The sequence below is a fragment of the Oncorhynchus clarkii genome, chromosome 15, assembly GCF_045791955.1.
Source record: "Oncorhynchus clarkii lewisi isolate Uvic-CL-2024 chromosome 15, UVic_Ocla_1.0, whole genome shotgun sequence".
In the NCBI taxonomy this organism is placed as follows: Eukaryota; Metazoa; Chordata; class Actinopteri; order Salmoniformes; family Salmonidae; genus Oncorhynchus; species Oncorhynchus clarkii.
In genome coordinates, this window is record NC_092161.1 from 30,001 (window position 1) to 45,491 (window position 15,491).

Genomic DNA, 15,491 nt, shown 5'->3' on the forward strand with positions numbered 1-15,491 from the left:
CCTGCCCAGGACAAGGCTCAATTTCCTCCCACCACCAAGCTGGGAAACGTGGATCAAAAGTTAGGACACATCGGGCGCCGAAGGGTCTGGTCAAACCACGAAATCGGTTGCCGGCGGGAAATGTCCAAAGTACCATGGTTCCGAGGGTCTGACTTCCCTCAAAACTGTCCGTTACTCATTTTCTATTCGGACTGAGCAGTTTGACACCACCTCCGTCTCTCTAGGACATGGAAGTCTTGTCAAAAAAACAGGTTTCTGATTTCGCGCCGGTACCTGTCTGGTCGACCCGCCACTGAGTGTGTCATCAACAAACAGGCCAAATATCGATATAAGCCTTGAACCTCACAGGGTTTTTGTGCGTCACACCAGTGGGGGTCAAATTAAACAAAAACGTGATAAATCAAAAAGTACACCTCCAATCTGGATGGGGTTTTTTTTGCACGAAAGGGCACAAATAGACGAGCATTTACATTCAATTAAAAACGTTTTTGTATAAAACATTTTAATAGGGAATCGTGTTTCAAGTTTTGGGAAAAAAGTGAATGTCACAGGGCGCATAGGTGCCTGGGGATGCGAAATGTTTTTTACATGCTGTAACTGTTGCCCATCACGAGAGAGGATATGAGACGAAATTTGGGACCTCTAGCCCTTTGGGAAGTATTTTTAATCATTTTTTGAAAATTACAGAAATTGGTCGAAAAAATGACAGAGTCCCACTTTTCACAGCCGTGCACCTGGTGATTGAAAACGTGCATCTGGTAACCCAAAATTGCGGTTCTCAATGCGCTTACTGGTGTTACAGATATACATGTCCGATAATGGCGCACCCTACTACGGACCTTTGTCAAGGGGGCCGGCCTGAATTATTTATGGAAGGTATGATTTTTTTTTCTTTCGCCCAGTGATCAATTTGATCGCTTATTAACGTTTACAAATACCTAAAGTTGGGTTATAAAAGTAGGTTGAAGTGTTTTGTCAAAGAATATAGGCAACTTATATAATTTTTAAACATGACGTTGCGTGTTGGAAGAGAGCTTTTTTCCTGATGCAGAAAGGCTATACAAATGGATATTTTGGGCATTCATGGACGGATTTAATCGGGAAAAAAACAGAGCAGGTGGCACGGACCTCCAGCCTACTGAGAACTGAAGGAATGGCTTGCTTAGCTCAACAAAGCGTTTTAACTCCGCCGCGCTGAGCACCTCGTCCCTGCAGCGTTGGCGGAATTTTGCCCTATGCGTTGCCTGGCTCTGCCGTGAGTCCCTGTCCATCTTCGCCAAGCAGAGTAACATATTTCGAATTCCAACGACCTTAGCTTGCATACCATTTGGCCGGAACTGAATAAGATAATTCAGGAAACCTCGAACATCGGCTCGGTACATTTTTAACGTGGATGGTGCCAAACCCCGGTCATCACATTGACCATACCACTCAGACACACGTCTGTAGTTATCCAGAAAACACAGTCCTTCATCGGCCTTGCCCTCTGACATAATGCGGAGGAATTCCCGTACTCGGGATATACTGGTGCGACTATTGTCAATTTGTTTAACTGAAGGGTGTATACCCGTAATATATTGTTCATATTGAGTCAAAATTGCATTACTCCAAACTTCAATTCTGGACGGCACGCCGCCGTCTTCATCACTCTCGCTCTCCGTGGAAGTCGCCACGACACAGCCTTGCTCCCTCGGATCCGAGCACAGTTCACTACCGACCTGACTGATTGGCTGCACCGCCGCCGACGCACCTGCCGTCTGATCACCCTCGTCCACCAGCTGCTGTTCCACGGACAACTCACTTTCAAAACACTGCAAAATCACAGGGTCCTCCGGCCGCGGTTCAACACCGTTGTCAAGCTGCATATACTGCCCTGATTCGGGCTGCTGTCTCTCACTCGAAAACCGGCTAAATTGCATAGCATTCGTCCACTACATAGTACCGAACTTAAGTCCATGTACAGGCTTGAAATGTCGGTCTAGACGCACGATATTCTGTTTACAACAAAGCCCACAGTCACATCTTGGTCTGCTGCTCATAGCTTCTCTCTCCGGAATTCCTCCGTGTCTCTTTGTTTGCTCCACCAAACAAACTAACCCTAACCCTCCAGTTTAGATGGGGTCCAGTTTAGATGGGGTCCAGTTTAGATGGGGTCCAGTTTAGATGGGGTCCAGTTCAGATGGGGTCCAGTTTAGATGGGGTCCAGTTTAGATGGGGTCCAATTCAGATGGGGTCCAGTTCAGATGGGGTCTTGTTCGGTTAGGGTCCAGTTTAGATGGGGTCCAGGTTAGATGGGGTCCCGTTCAGATGGGGTCCAGTTGAAATGGGTTATATCATGGTTCCAGTTCAGATAGGTTCCAGCTCAGATGGGGTCCAGTTCAGGTAGGGTCCGGTTTAGATGGGTCCGGTTTAGATGGAGTCCAGTTTAAATGGTGTCCAGTTCAGTTCAGATCAGGTCCAGTTCAGATTGTGTACATTTCAGATTTGATCCATTTCAGATTGGGTTCAATTACGCTTGCTTGCATCATGACTCCAGTTCAAATAGTGTCCAGCTCAGACGGGGTCCAGTTCAGATGGGGTCTTGTTCGGTTAGGGTCCAGTTCAGATGGGATCCAGTTCAGATGGGGTCCAGTTCAGATGGGGTCTTGTTTGGTTAGGGTCCAGTTTAGATGGGGTCCATTACGAGATGGGGTCCAGTTCAGATGGGGTCCAGTTTAGATGGTGTCCAGTTCAGATGGGGTCTTGTTTGGTTAGGGTCCAGTTTAGATGGGGTCCAGTTCAGATGGGATCCAGTTCAGATGGGGTCCAGTTCAAATGGGGTCCAGTTCAGTTAGGGTCTAGTTCAGTTAGGGTCCAGTTCAGATGGGGTCTTGTTCGGTTAGGGTTCAGTTCAGATGGGGTCCAGTTCAGATGGGGTCCAGTTCAGATGGGGTCCAGTTCAGATGGGGTCCAGTTCAGTTGGGGTCCAGTTCAGTTAGGGTCTAGTTCAGTTAGGGTCCAGTTCAGATGGGGTCCAGTTCAGTTACGGTCCAGTTCAGATGGGGTCCAGTTCGGTTAGGGTCCAGTTCGAGATGGGGTCCTGTTCAGATGGGTTCTTGTTCAGATGGGGTCCAGTTCAGATGGGATCCAGTTAAGATGGGATCCAGTTAAGATGGGGTCCAGTTCAGATGGGGTCCAATTCAGATGGGGTCCATTTCAAATGGGGTCTTGTTTGGTTAGGGTCCAGTTTAGATGGGGTCCAGTTCAGATGGGGTCTTGTTCGGTTAGGGTCCAGTTTAGATGGGGTCCAGTTTAGATGGGGTCCAGTTTAGATGGGGTCCAGTTTAGATGGGGTCCATTACGAGATGGGGTCCAGTTCAGATGGGGTCCAGTTTAGATGGGGTCCAGTTTAGATGGGGTCAAATTCAGATGGGGTCCAGTTCAGATGGGGTCCAGTTCAGATGGGGTCCAGTTGAAATGGGTCCGGTTTAGATGGTGTCCAGTTTAGATGGTGTCCAGTTCAGTTCAAATAAGGTCCAGTTCAGATTGTGTACATTTCAGATGTGATCCATTTCAGATTGGGTTCAATTCAGCTTGCTTGCATCATGACTCCAGTTCAAATAGAGTCCAGCTCAGACGGGGTCCAGTTCAGATGGGGTCCAGTTCAAATGGGGTCCAGTTCAGATGGGATCCAGTTCAGATGGGGTCCAGTTCAGATGGGGTCCAGTTCAGATGGGGTCCAGTTCAGATGGGGTCTTGTTTGGTTAGGGTCCAGTTCAGATGGGGTCCAGTTCAGATGGGGTCTTGTTCGGTTAGGGTCCAGTTTAGATGGGGTCCAGTTTAGATGGGGTCCAGTTCGAGATGGGGTCCAGTTCAGATGGGGTCCAGTTTAGATGGGGTCCGGTTAAGATGGGTCCAGTTTAGATGGGGTCCAGTTTAGATGGGGTCCAGTTTAGATGGGGTCCAGTTCAGATTGTGTACATTTCAGATGTGGTCCATTTCAGATTGGGTTCAATTCAGCTTGCTTGCATCATGACTCCAGTTCCAAGTGTCCAGCTCAGACGGGGTCCAGTTCAGATGGGGTCTTGTTCGGTTAGGGTCCAGTTCGAGATTGGCTCCAGTTCAGATGGGGTCCAGTTTAGATGTGGTCTTGTTCAGATGGGGTCCAGTTCAGATGGGGTCCAGTTCAGATGGGGTCCAGTTCAGATGGGGTCCAATTCAGATGGGGTCCAATTCAGATGGGGTTCAGTTCAGATGGGGTCTTGTTCGGTTAGGGTCCAGTTTAGATGGGTTCCAGTTCAGATGGGGTCCAGTTCAGATAGGGTCTTGTTCGGTTAGGGTCCAGTTCGAGATGGGGTCCAGTTCAGATGGGGTCCAGTTCAGATTGGGTCCAGTTTAGATGGGGTCCAGTTCAGATGGGGTCCAGTTCAGATTGGGTTCAATTCAGCTTGCTTGCATCATGACTCCAGTTCCAAGTGTCCAGCTCAGACGGGGTACAGTTCAGATGGGGTCTTGTTCGGTTAGGGTCCAGTTCGAGATGGGGTCCAGTTCAGATGGGGTCCAGTTCAGATGTGGTCTTGTTCAGATGGGTTCCAGTTCAGATGGGGTCCAGTTCAGATGGGGTCCAGTTTAGATGTGGTCTTGTTCAGATGGGGTCCAGTTCAGATGGGGTCCAGTTCAGATGGGATCCAGTTCAGATAGGGTCTTGTTCGGTTAGGGTCCAGTTCAGATGGGGTCCAATTCAGATGGGGTCCAGTTCAGATGGGGTCTTGTTCGGTTAGGGTCCAGTTTAGATGGGGTCCAGTTCAGATGGGGTCCAGTTCAGATGGGGTCTTGTTCGGTTAGGGTCCAGTTAGAGGTGGGGTCCAGTTCAGATGGGGTCCAGTTTAGATGTGGTCTTGTTCAGATGGGGTCCAGTTCAGATGGGGTCCAGTTCAGATGGGGTCCAGTTCAGATTGGGTTCAATTCAGCTTGCTTGCATCATGACTCCAGTTCCAAGTGTCCAGCTCAGACGGGGTCTTGTTCGGTTAGGGTCCAGTTCGAGATTGGGTCCAGTTCAGATGGGGTCCAGTTTAGATGTGGTCTTGTTCAGATGGGGTCCAGTTCAGATGGGGTCCAGTTCAGATGGGGTCCAGTTCAGATGGGGTCCAGTTTAGATGGAGTCCAGTTTAGATGGAGTCCAGTTCAGATTGTGTACATTTCAGATGTGGTCCATTTCAGATTGGGTTCAATTCAGCTTGCTTGCATCATGACTCCAGTGTCGAGCTCAGACGGGGTCCAGTTCAGATGGGGTCTTGTTCGGTTAGGGACCAGTTCGAGATGGGGTACAATTGAGATGGGGTCCAGTTCAGATGGGGTCTTGTTCGGTTAGGGTCCAGTTCGAGATGGGGTCCAGTTCAGATGTGGTCCAGTTCAGATGGGGTCCAGTTCAGATGGGGTCCAGTTCAGATGGGGTCTTGTTCGGTTAGGGTCCAGTTTAGATGGGGTCCAGTTTAGATGGGGTCCAGTTCAGATGGGGTCCAGTTTAGATGGGGTCCAATTCAGATGGGGTCCCGTTCAGATGGGGTCTTGTTCGGTTAGGGTCCAGTTCAAATGGGGTCCAGTTCAGATGGGTTCCAGTGCAGTTAGGGTCCAGTTCAGATGGGGTCTTGTTCGTTTAGGGTCCAGTTCGAGATGGGGTCCAGTTCAGATGGGTTCCAGTTTAGATCGGGTCCAGTTCAGATAGGGTTCGGTTTAGATGGGTCCAGTTTAGATGGGGTCCAGTTCAGATGGGGTCCAGTTCAGATGGAGTCCAGTTTAGATGGAGTCCAGTTCAGATTGTGTACATTTCAGATGTGGTCCATTTCAGATTGGGTTCAATTCAGCTTGCTTGCATCATGACTCCAGTTCCAAGTGTCCAGCTCAGACGGGGTACAGTTCAGATGGGGTCTTGTTCGGTTAGGGTCCAGTTCGAGATAGGTTCCAGTTCAGATGTGGTCTTGTTCAGATGGGGTCCAGTTCAGATGGGGTCCAGCTCAGATGGGGTCCAGTTTAGATGTGGTCTTGTTCAGATGGGGTCCAGTTCAGATGGGGTCCAGTTCAGATGGGGTCCAGTTCAGATGGGATCCAGTTCAGATAGGGTCTTGTTCGGTTAGGGTCCAGTTCAGATGGGGTCCAATTCAGATGGGGTCCAGTTCAGATGGGGTCTTGTTCGGTTAGGGTCCAGTTTAGATGGGGTCCAGTTCAGATGGGGTCCAGTTCAGATGGGGTCTTGTTCGGTTAGGGTCCAGTTAGAGGTGGGGTCCAGTTCAGATGGGGTCCAGTTTAGATGTGGTCTTGTTCAGATGGGGTCCAGTTCAGATGGGGTCCAGTTCAGATGGGGTCCAGTTCAGATTGGGTTCAATTCAGCTTGCTTGCATCATGACTCCAGTTCCAAGTGTCCAGCTCAGACGGGGTACAGTTCAGATGGGGTCTTGTTCGGTTAGGGTCCAGTTCGAGATTGGGTCCAGTTCAGATGGGGTCCAGTTTAGATGTGGTCTTGTACAGATGGGGTCCAGTTCAGATGGGGTCCAGTTCAGATGGGGTCCAGTTCAGATGGGGTCCAGTTTAGATGGAGTCCAGTTTAGATGGGGTCCAGTTTAGATGGAGTCCAGTTTAGATGGAGTCCAGTTCAGATTGTGTACATTTCAGATGTGGTCCATTTCAGATTGGGTTCAATTCAGCTTGCTTGCATCATGACTCCAGTGTCGAGCTCAGACGGGGTCCAGTTCAGATGGGGTCTTGTTCGGTTAGGGACCAGTTCGAGATGGGGTACAATTGAGATGGGGTCCAGTTCAGATGGGGTCTTGTTCGGTTAGGGTCCAGTTCGAGATGGGGTCCAGTTCAGATGTGGTCCAGTTCAGATGGGGTCCAGTTCAGATGGGGTCCAGTTCAGATGGGGTCTTGTTCGGTTAGGGTCCAGTTTAGATGGGGTCCAGTTTAGATGGGGTCCAGTTTAGATGGGGTCCAGTTCAGATGGGGTCCAGTTTAGATGGGGTCCAATTCAGATGGGGTCCCGTTCAGATGGGGTCTTGTTCGGTTAGGGTCCAGTTCAAATGGGGTCCAGTTCAGATGGGTTCCAGTGCAGTTAGGGTCCAGTTCAGATGGGGTCTTGTTCGGTTAGGGTCCAGTTCGAGATGGGGTCCAGTTCAGATGGGTTCCAGTTTAGATCGGGTCCAGTTCAGATAGGGTTCGGTTTAGATGGGTCCAGTTTAGATGGGGTCCAGTTCAGATGGGGTCCAGTTCAGATGGAGTCCAGTTTAGATTGTGTACATTTCAGATGTGGTCCATTTCAGATTGGGTTCAATTCAGCTTGCTTGCATCATGACTCCAGTTCCAAGTGTCCAGCTCAGACGGGGTACAGTTCAGATGGGGTCTTGTTCGGTTAGGGTCCAGTTCGAGATAGGGTCCAGTTCAGATGTGGTCTTGTTCAGATGGGGTCCAGTTCAGATGGGGTCCAGCTCAGATGGGGTCCAGTTTAGATGTGGTCTTGTTCAGATGGGGTCCAGTTCAGATGGGGTCCAGTTCAGATGGGGTCCAATTCAGATGGGGTCCAGTTCAGATGGGGTCTTGTTCGGTTAGGGTCCAGTTTAGATGGGGTCCAGTTCAGATGGGGTCCAGTTCAGATAGGGTCTTGTTCGGTTAGGGTCCAGTTCAGATTGGGTTCAATTCAGCTTGCTTGCATCATGACTCCAGTTCCAAGTGTCCAGCTCAGACGGGGTACAGTTCAGATGGGGTCTTGTTCGGTTAGGGTCCAGTTCGAGATGGGGTCCAGTTCAGATGGGGTCCAGTTCAGATGTGGTCTTGTTCAGATGGGTTCCAGTTCAGATGGGGTCCAGTTCAGATGGGGTCCAGTTTAGATGTGGTCTTGTTCAGATGGGGTCCAGTTCAGATGGGGTCCAGTTCAGATGGGATCAAGTTCAGATAGGGTCTTGTTCGGTTAGGGTCCAGTTCAGATGGGGTCCAATTCAGATGGGGTCCAGTTCAGATGGGGTCTTGTTCGGTTAGGGTCCAGTTTAGATGGGGTCCAGTTCAGATGGGGTCCAGTTCAGATGTGGTCTTGTTCGGTTAGGGTCCAGTTAGAGGTGGGGTCCAGTTCAGATGGGGTCCAGTTTAGATGTGGTCTTGTTCAGATGGGGTCCAGTTCAGATGGGGTCCAGTTCAGATGGGGTCCAGTTCAGATTGGGTTCAATTCAGCTTGCTTGCATCATGACTCCAGTTCCAAGTGTCCAGCTCAGACGGGGTACAGTTCAGATGGGGTCTTGTTCGGTTAGGGTCCAGTTCGAGATTGGGTCCAGTTCAGATGGGGTCCAGTTTAGATGTGGTCTTGTTCAGATGGGGTCCAGTTCAGATGGGGTCCAGTTCAGATGGGGTCCAGTTCAGATGGGGTCCAGTTTAGATGGAGTCCAGTTTAGATGGAGTCCAGTTCAGATTGTGTACATTTCAGATGTGGTCCATTTCAGATTGGGTTCAATTCAGCTTGCTTGCATCATGACTCCAGTGTCGAGCTCAGACGGGGTCCAGTTCAGATGGGGTCTTGTTCGGTTAGGGACCAGTTCGAGATGGGGTCCAGTTCAGATGTGGTCCAGTTCAGATGGGGTCCAGTTCAGATGGGGTCCAGTTCAGATGGGGTCTTGTTCGGTTAGGGTCCAGTTTAGATGGGGTCCAGTTTAGATGGGGTCCAGTTTAGATGGGGTCCAGTTCAGATGGGGTCCAGTTTAGATGGGGTCCAATTCAGATGGGGTCCCGTTCAGATGGGGTCTTGTTCGGTTAGGGTCCAGTTCAAATGGGGTCCAGTTCAGATGGGTTCCAGTGCAGTTAGGGTCCAGTTCAGATGGGGTCTTGTTCGGTTAGGGTCCAGTTCGAGATGGGGTCCAGTTCAGATGGGTTCCAGTTTAGATCGAGTCCAGTTCAGATAGGGTTCGGTTTAGATGGGTCCAGTTTAGATGGGGTCCAGTTCAGATGGGGTCCAGTTCAGATTGTGTACATTTCAGATGTGGTCCATTTCAGATTGGGTTCAATTCAGCTTGCTTGCATCATGACTCCAGTTCCAAGTGTCCAGCTCAGACGGGGTACAGTTCAGATGGGGTCTTGTTCGGTTAGGGTCCAGTTCGAGATAGGGTCCAGTTCAGATGTGGTCTTGTTCAGATGGGGTCCAGTTCAGATGGGGTCCAGCTCAGATGGGGTCCAGTTTAGATGTGGTCTTGTTCAGATGGGGTCCAGTTCAGATGGGGTCCAGTTCAGATGGGGTCCAATTCAGATGGGGTCCAGTTCAGATGGGGTCTTGTTCGGTTAGGGTCCAGTTTAGATGGGGTCCAGTTCAGATGGGGTCCAGTTCAGATAGGGTCTTGTTCGGTTAGGGTCCAGTTCGAGATGGGGTCCAGTTCAGATGGGGTCCAGTTTAGATGTGGTCTTGTTCAGATGGGGTCCAGTTCAGATGGGGTCCAGTTCAGATGGCGTCCAGTTCAGATTGGGTTCAATTCAGCTTGCTTGCATCATGACTCCAGTTCCAAGTGTCCAGCTCAGACGGGGTACAGTTCAGATGGGGTCTTGTTCGGTTAGGGTCCAGTTCGAGATTGGGTCCAGTTCAGATGGGGTCCAGTTTAGATGTGGTCTTGTTCAGATGGGGTCCAGTTCAGATGGGGTCCAGTTCAGATGGGGTCCAGTTCAGATGGGGTCCAGTTTAGATGGAGTCCAGTTTAGATGGAGTCCAGTTCAGATTGTGTACATTTCAGATGTGGTCCATTTCAGATTGGGTTCAATTCAGCTTGCTTGCATCAAGACTCCAGTTCAAATAGTGTCCAGCTCAGACGGGGTCCAGTTCAGATGGGGTCTTGTTCGGTTAGGGTCCAGTTCGAGATGGGGTCCAATTCAGATGGGGTTCCAGTTCAGATGGGGTCTTGTTCGGTTAGGGTCCAGTTCGAGATGGGGTCCAGTTCAGATGGGGTCCAGTTCAGATGGGGTCCAGTTCAGATGGGGTCCAGTTCAAATGGGGTCTTGTTCGGTTAGGGTCCAGTTTAGATTGGGGTCCAGTTCAGATGGGGTCCAGTTCAGATGGGGTCCAGTTCAGATGGGGTCTTGTTCGGTTAGGGTCCAGTTTAGATGGGGTCCAGTTTAGATGGGGTCCAGTTTAGATGGGGTCCAGTTCAGATGGGGTCCAGTTTAGATGGGGTCCAATTCAGATGGGGTCCCGTTCAGATGGGGTCTTGTTCGGTTAGGGTCCAGTTCAAATGGGGTCCAGTTCAGATGGGTTCCAGTGCAGTTAGGGTCCAGTTCAGATGGGGTCTTGTTCGGTTAGGGTCCAGTTCGAGATGGGGTCCAGTTCAGATGGGTTCCAGTTTAGATCGGGTCCAGTTCAGATAGGGTTCGGTTTAGATGGGTCCAGTTTAGATGGGGTCCAGTTCAGATGGGGTCCAGTTCAGATGGAGTCCAGTTTAGATTGTGTACATTTCAGATGTGGTCCATTTCAGATTGGGTTCAATTCAGCTTGCTTGCATCATGACTCCAGTTCCAAGTGTCCAGCTCAGACGGGGTACAGTTCAGATGGGGTCTTGTTCGGTTAGGGTCCAGTTCGAGATAGGGTCCAGTTCAGATGTGGTCTTGTTCAGATGGGGTCCAGTTCAGATGGGGTCCAGCTCAGATGGGGTCCAGTTTAGATGTGGTCTTGTTCAGATGGGGTCCAGTTCAGATGGGGTCCAGTTCAGATGGGGTCCAATTCAGATGGGGTCCAGTTCAGATGGGGTCTTGTTCGGTTAGGGTCCAGTTTAGATGGGGTCCAGTTCAGATGGGGTCCAGTTCAGATAGGGTCTTGTTCGGTTAGGGTCCAGTTCAGATTGGGTTCAATTCAGCTTGCTTGCATCATGACTCCAGTTCCAAGTGTCCAGCTCAGACGGGGTACAGTTCAGATGGGGTCTTGTTCGGTTAGGGTCCAGTTCGAGATGGGGTCCAGTTCAGATGGGGTCCAGTTCAGATGTGGTCTTGTTCAGATGGGTTCCAGTTCAGATGGGGTCCAGTTCAGATGGGGTCCAGTTTAGATGTGGTCTTGTTCAGATGGGGTCCAGTTCAGATGGGGTCCAGTTCAGATGGGATCAAGTTCAGATAGGGTCTTGTTCGGTTAGGGTCCAGTTCAGATGGGGTCCAATTCAGATGGGGTCCAGTTCAGATGGGGTCTTGTTCGGTTAGGGTCCAGTTTAGATGGGGTCCAGTTCAGATGGGGTCCAGTTCAGATGTGGTCTTGTTCGGTTAGGGTCCAGTTAGAGGTGGGGTCCAGTTCAGATGGGGTCCAGTTTAGATGTGGTCTTGTTCAGATGGGGTCCAGTTCAGATGGGGTCCAGTTCAGATGGGGTCCAGTTCAGATTGGGTTCAATTCAGCTTGCTTGCATCATGACTCCAGTTCCAAGTGTCCAGCTCAGACGGGGTACAGTTCAGATGGGGTCTTGTTCGGTTAGGGTCCAGTTCGAGATTGGGTCCAGTTCAGATGGGGTCCAGTTTAGATGTGGTCTTGTTCAGATGGGGTCCAGTTCAGATGGGGTCCAGTTCAGATGGGGTCCAGTTCAGATGGGGTCCAGTTTAGATGGAGTCCAGTTTAGATGGAGTCCAGTTCAGATTGTGTACATTTCAGATGTGGTCCATTTCAGATTGGGTTCAATTCAGCTTGCTTGCATCATGACTCCAGTGTCGAGCTCAGACGGGGTCCAGTTCAGATGGGGTCTTGTTCGGTTAGGGACCAGTTCGAGATGGGGTCCAGTTCAGATGTGGTCCAGTTCAGATGGGGTCCAGTTCAGATGGGGTCCAGTTCAGATGGGGTCTTGTTCGGTTAGGGTCCAGTTTAGATGGGGTCCAGTTTAGATGGGGTCCAGTTTAGATGGGGTCCAGTTCAGATGGGGTCCAGTTTAGATGGGGTCCAATTCAGATGGGGTCCCGTTCAGATGGGGTCTTGTTCGGTTAGGGTCCAGTTCAAATGGGGTCCAGTTCAGATGGGTTCCAGTGCAGTTAGGGTCCAGTTCAGATGGGGTCTTGTTCGGTTAGGGTCCAGTTCGAGATGGGGTCCAGTTCAGATGGGTTCCAGTTTAGATCGAGTCCAGTTCAGATAGGGTTCGGTTTAGATGGGTCCAGTTTAGATGGGGTCCAGTTCAGATGGGGTCCAGTTCAGATTGTGTACATTTCAGATGTGGTCCATTTCAGATTGGGTTCAATTCAGCTTGCTTGCATCATGACTCCAGTTCCAAGTGTCCAGCTCAGACGGGGTACAGTTCAGATGGGGTCTTGTTCGGTTAGGGTCCAGTTCGAGATAGGGTCCAGTTCAGATGTGGTCTTGTTCAGATGGGGTCCAGTTCAGATGGGGTCCAGCTCAGATGGGGTCCAGTTTAGATGTGGTCTTGTTCAGATGGGGTCCAGTTCAGATGGGGTCCAGTTCAGATGGGGTCCAATTCAGATGGGGTCCAGTTCAGATGGGGTCTTGTTCGGTTAGGGTCCAGTTTAGATGGGGTCCAGTTCAGATGGGGTCCAGTTCAGATAGGGTCTTGTTCGGTTAGGGTCCAGTACGAGATGGGGTCCAGTTCAGATGGGGTCCAGTTTAGATGTGGTCTTGTTCAGATGGGGTCCAGTTCAGATGGGGTCCAGTTCAGATGGCGTCCAGTTCAGATTGGGTTCAATTCAGCTTGCTTGCATCATGACTCCAGTTCCAAGTGTCCAGCTCAGACGGGGTACAGTTCAGATGGGGTCTTGTTCGGTTAGGGTCCAGTTCGAGATTGGGTCCAGTTCAGATGGGGTCCAGTTTAGATGTGGTCTTGTTCAGATGGGGTCCAGTTCAGATGGGGTCCAGTTCAGATGGGGTCCAGTTCAGATGGGGTCCAGTTTAGATGGAGTCCAGTTTAGATGGAGTCCAGTTCAGATTGTGTACATTTCAGATGTGGTCCATTTCAGATTGGGTTCAATTCAGCTTGCTTGCATCAAGACTCCAGTTCAAATAGTGTCCAGCTCAGACGGGGTCCAGTTCAGATGGGGTCTTGTTCGGTTAGGGTCCAGTTCGAGATGGGGTCCAATTCAGATGGGGTTCCAGTTCAGATGGGGTCTTGTTCGGTTAGGGTCCAGTTCGAGATGGGGTCCAGTTCAGATGGGGTCCAGTTCAGATGGGGTCCAGTTCAGATGGGGTCCAGTTCAAATGGGGTCTTGTTCGGTTAGGGTCCAGTTTAGATTGGGGTCCAGTTCAGATGGGGTCCAGTTCAGATGGGGTCTTGTTCGGTTAGGGTTAAGTTTAGATTGGGGTGCAGTTTAGATGGGGTCCAGTTTAGATGGGGTCCACTTCAGATGGGGTCCAGTTTAGATGGGGTCCAATTCAGATGGGGTCCAATTCAGATGAGGTCTTGTTCGTTTAGGGTCCAGTTTAGATGGCGTCCAGTTTAGATGGGGTCCCGTTCAGATGGGGTCTTGTTCGGTTAGGGTCCAGTTCAGATAAGGTCCAGTTCAGACAGGGTCCAGTTCAGATGGGGTCCAATTCGGATAGGGTCCAGTTCAAATGGGGTCCAGTTCAGATGGGGTCCAGTTCAGATGGGTTCCAGTTCAGTTAGGGTCCAGTTCAGATGGGGTCTTGTTCGGTTAGGGTCCAGTTCAGATGGGGTCCAGTTCAGATGGGGTCTTGTTCGGTTAGGGTCCAGGTCGAGATGGGGTCCAGTTCAGATGGGGTCCAGTTTAGATGTGGTCTTGTTCAGATGGGGTCCAGTTCAGATGTGGTCCAGTTCAGAAGGGGTCCAGTTCAGATGGGGTCCAGTTCAGATGGGGTCTTGTTCGGTTAGGGTCCAGTTTAGATGGGGTCCAGTTTAGATGGGGTCCAGTTTAGATGGGGTCCAGTTCAGATGGGGTCCAGTTTAGATGGGGTCCAATTCAGATGGGGTCCCGTTCAGATGGGGTCTTGTTCGGTTAGGGTCCAGTTCAAATGGGGTCCAGTTCAGATGGGTTCCAGTGCAGTTAGGGTCCAGTTCAGATGGGGTCTTGTTCGGTTAGGGTCCAGTTCGAGATGCGGTCCAGTTCAGATGGGTTCCAGTTTAGATCGAGTCCAGTTCAGATAGGGTTCGGTTTAGATGGGTCCAGTTTAGATGGGGTCCAGTTCAGATGGGGTCCAGTTCAGATTGTGTACACTTCAGATGTGGTCCATTTCAGATTGGGTTCAATTCAGCTTGCTTGCATCATGACTCCAGTTCCAAGTGTCCAGCTCAGACGGGGTACAGTTCAGATGGGGTCTTGTTCGGTTAGGGTCCAGGTCGAGATAGGGTCCAGTTCAGATGTGGTCTTGTTCAGATGGGGTCCAGTTCAGATGGGGTCCAGCTCAGATGGGGTCCAGTTTAGATGTGGTCTTGTTCAGATGGGGTCCAGTTCAGATGGGGTCCAGTTCAGATGGGGTCCAGTTCAGATAGGGTCTTGTTCGGTTAGGGTCCAGTTCGAGATGGGGTCCAGTTCAGATGGGGTCCAGTTTAGATGTGGTCTTGTTCAGATGGGGTCCAGTTCAGATGGGGTCCAGTTCAGATGGCGTCCAGTTCAGATTGGGTTCAATTCAGCTTGCTTGCATCATGACTCCAGTTCCAAGTGTCCAGCTCAGACGGGGTACAGTTCAGATGGGGTCTTGTTCGGTTAGGGTCCAGTTCGAGATTGGGTCCAGTTCAGATGGGGTCCAGTTTAGATGTGGTCTTGTTCAGATGGGGTCCAGTTCAGATGGGGTCCAGTTCAGATGGGGTCCAGTTCAGATGGGGTCCAGTTTAGATGGAGTCCAGTTTAGATGGAGTCCAGTTCAGATTGTGTACATTTCAGATGTGGTCCATTTCAGATTGGGTTCAATTCAGCTTGCTTGCATCAAGACTCCAGTTCAAATAGTGTCCAGCTCAGACGGGGTCCAGTTCAGATGGGGTCTTGTTCGGTTAGGGTCCAGTTCGAGATGGGGTCCAATTCAGATGGGGTTCCAGTTCAGATGGGGTCTTGTTCGGTTAGGGTCCAGTTCGAGATGGGGTCCAGTTCAGATGGGGTCCAGTTCAGATGGGGTCTTGTTCGGTTAGGGTTAAGTTTAGATTGGGGTGCAGTTTAGATGGGGTCCAGTTTAGATGGGGTCCACTTCAGATGGGGTCCAGTTTAGATGGGGTCCAATTCAGATGGGGTCCAATTCAGATGAGGTCTTGTTCGTTTAGGGTCCAGTTTAGATGGCGTCCAGTTTAGATGGGGTCCCGTTCAGATGGGGTCTTGTTCGGTTAGGGTCCAGTTCAGATAAGGTCCAGTTCAGACAGGGTCCAGTTCAGATGGGGTCCAATTCGGATAGGGTCCAGTTCAAAGGGGGTCCAGTTCAGATGGGGTCCAGTTCAGATGGGTTCCAGTTCAGTTAGGGTCCAGTTCAGATGGGGTCTTGTTCGGTTAGGGTCCAGTTCAGATGGGGTCCAGTTCAGATGGGGTCTTGTTCGGTTAGGGTCCAGGTCGAGATGGGGTCCAGTTCAGATGGGGTCCAGTTTAGATGT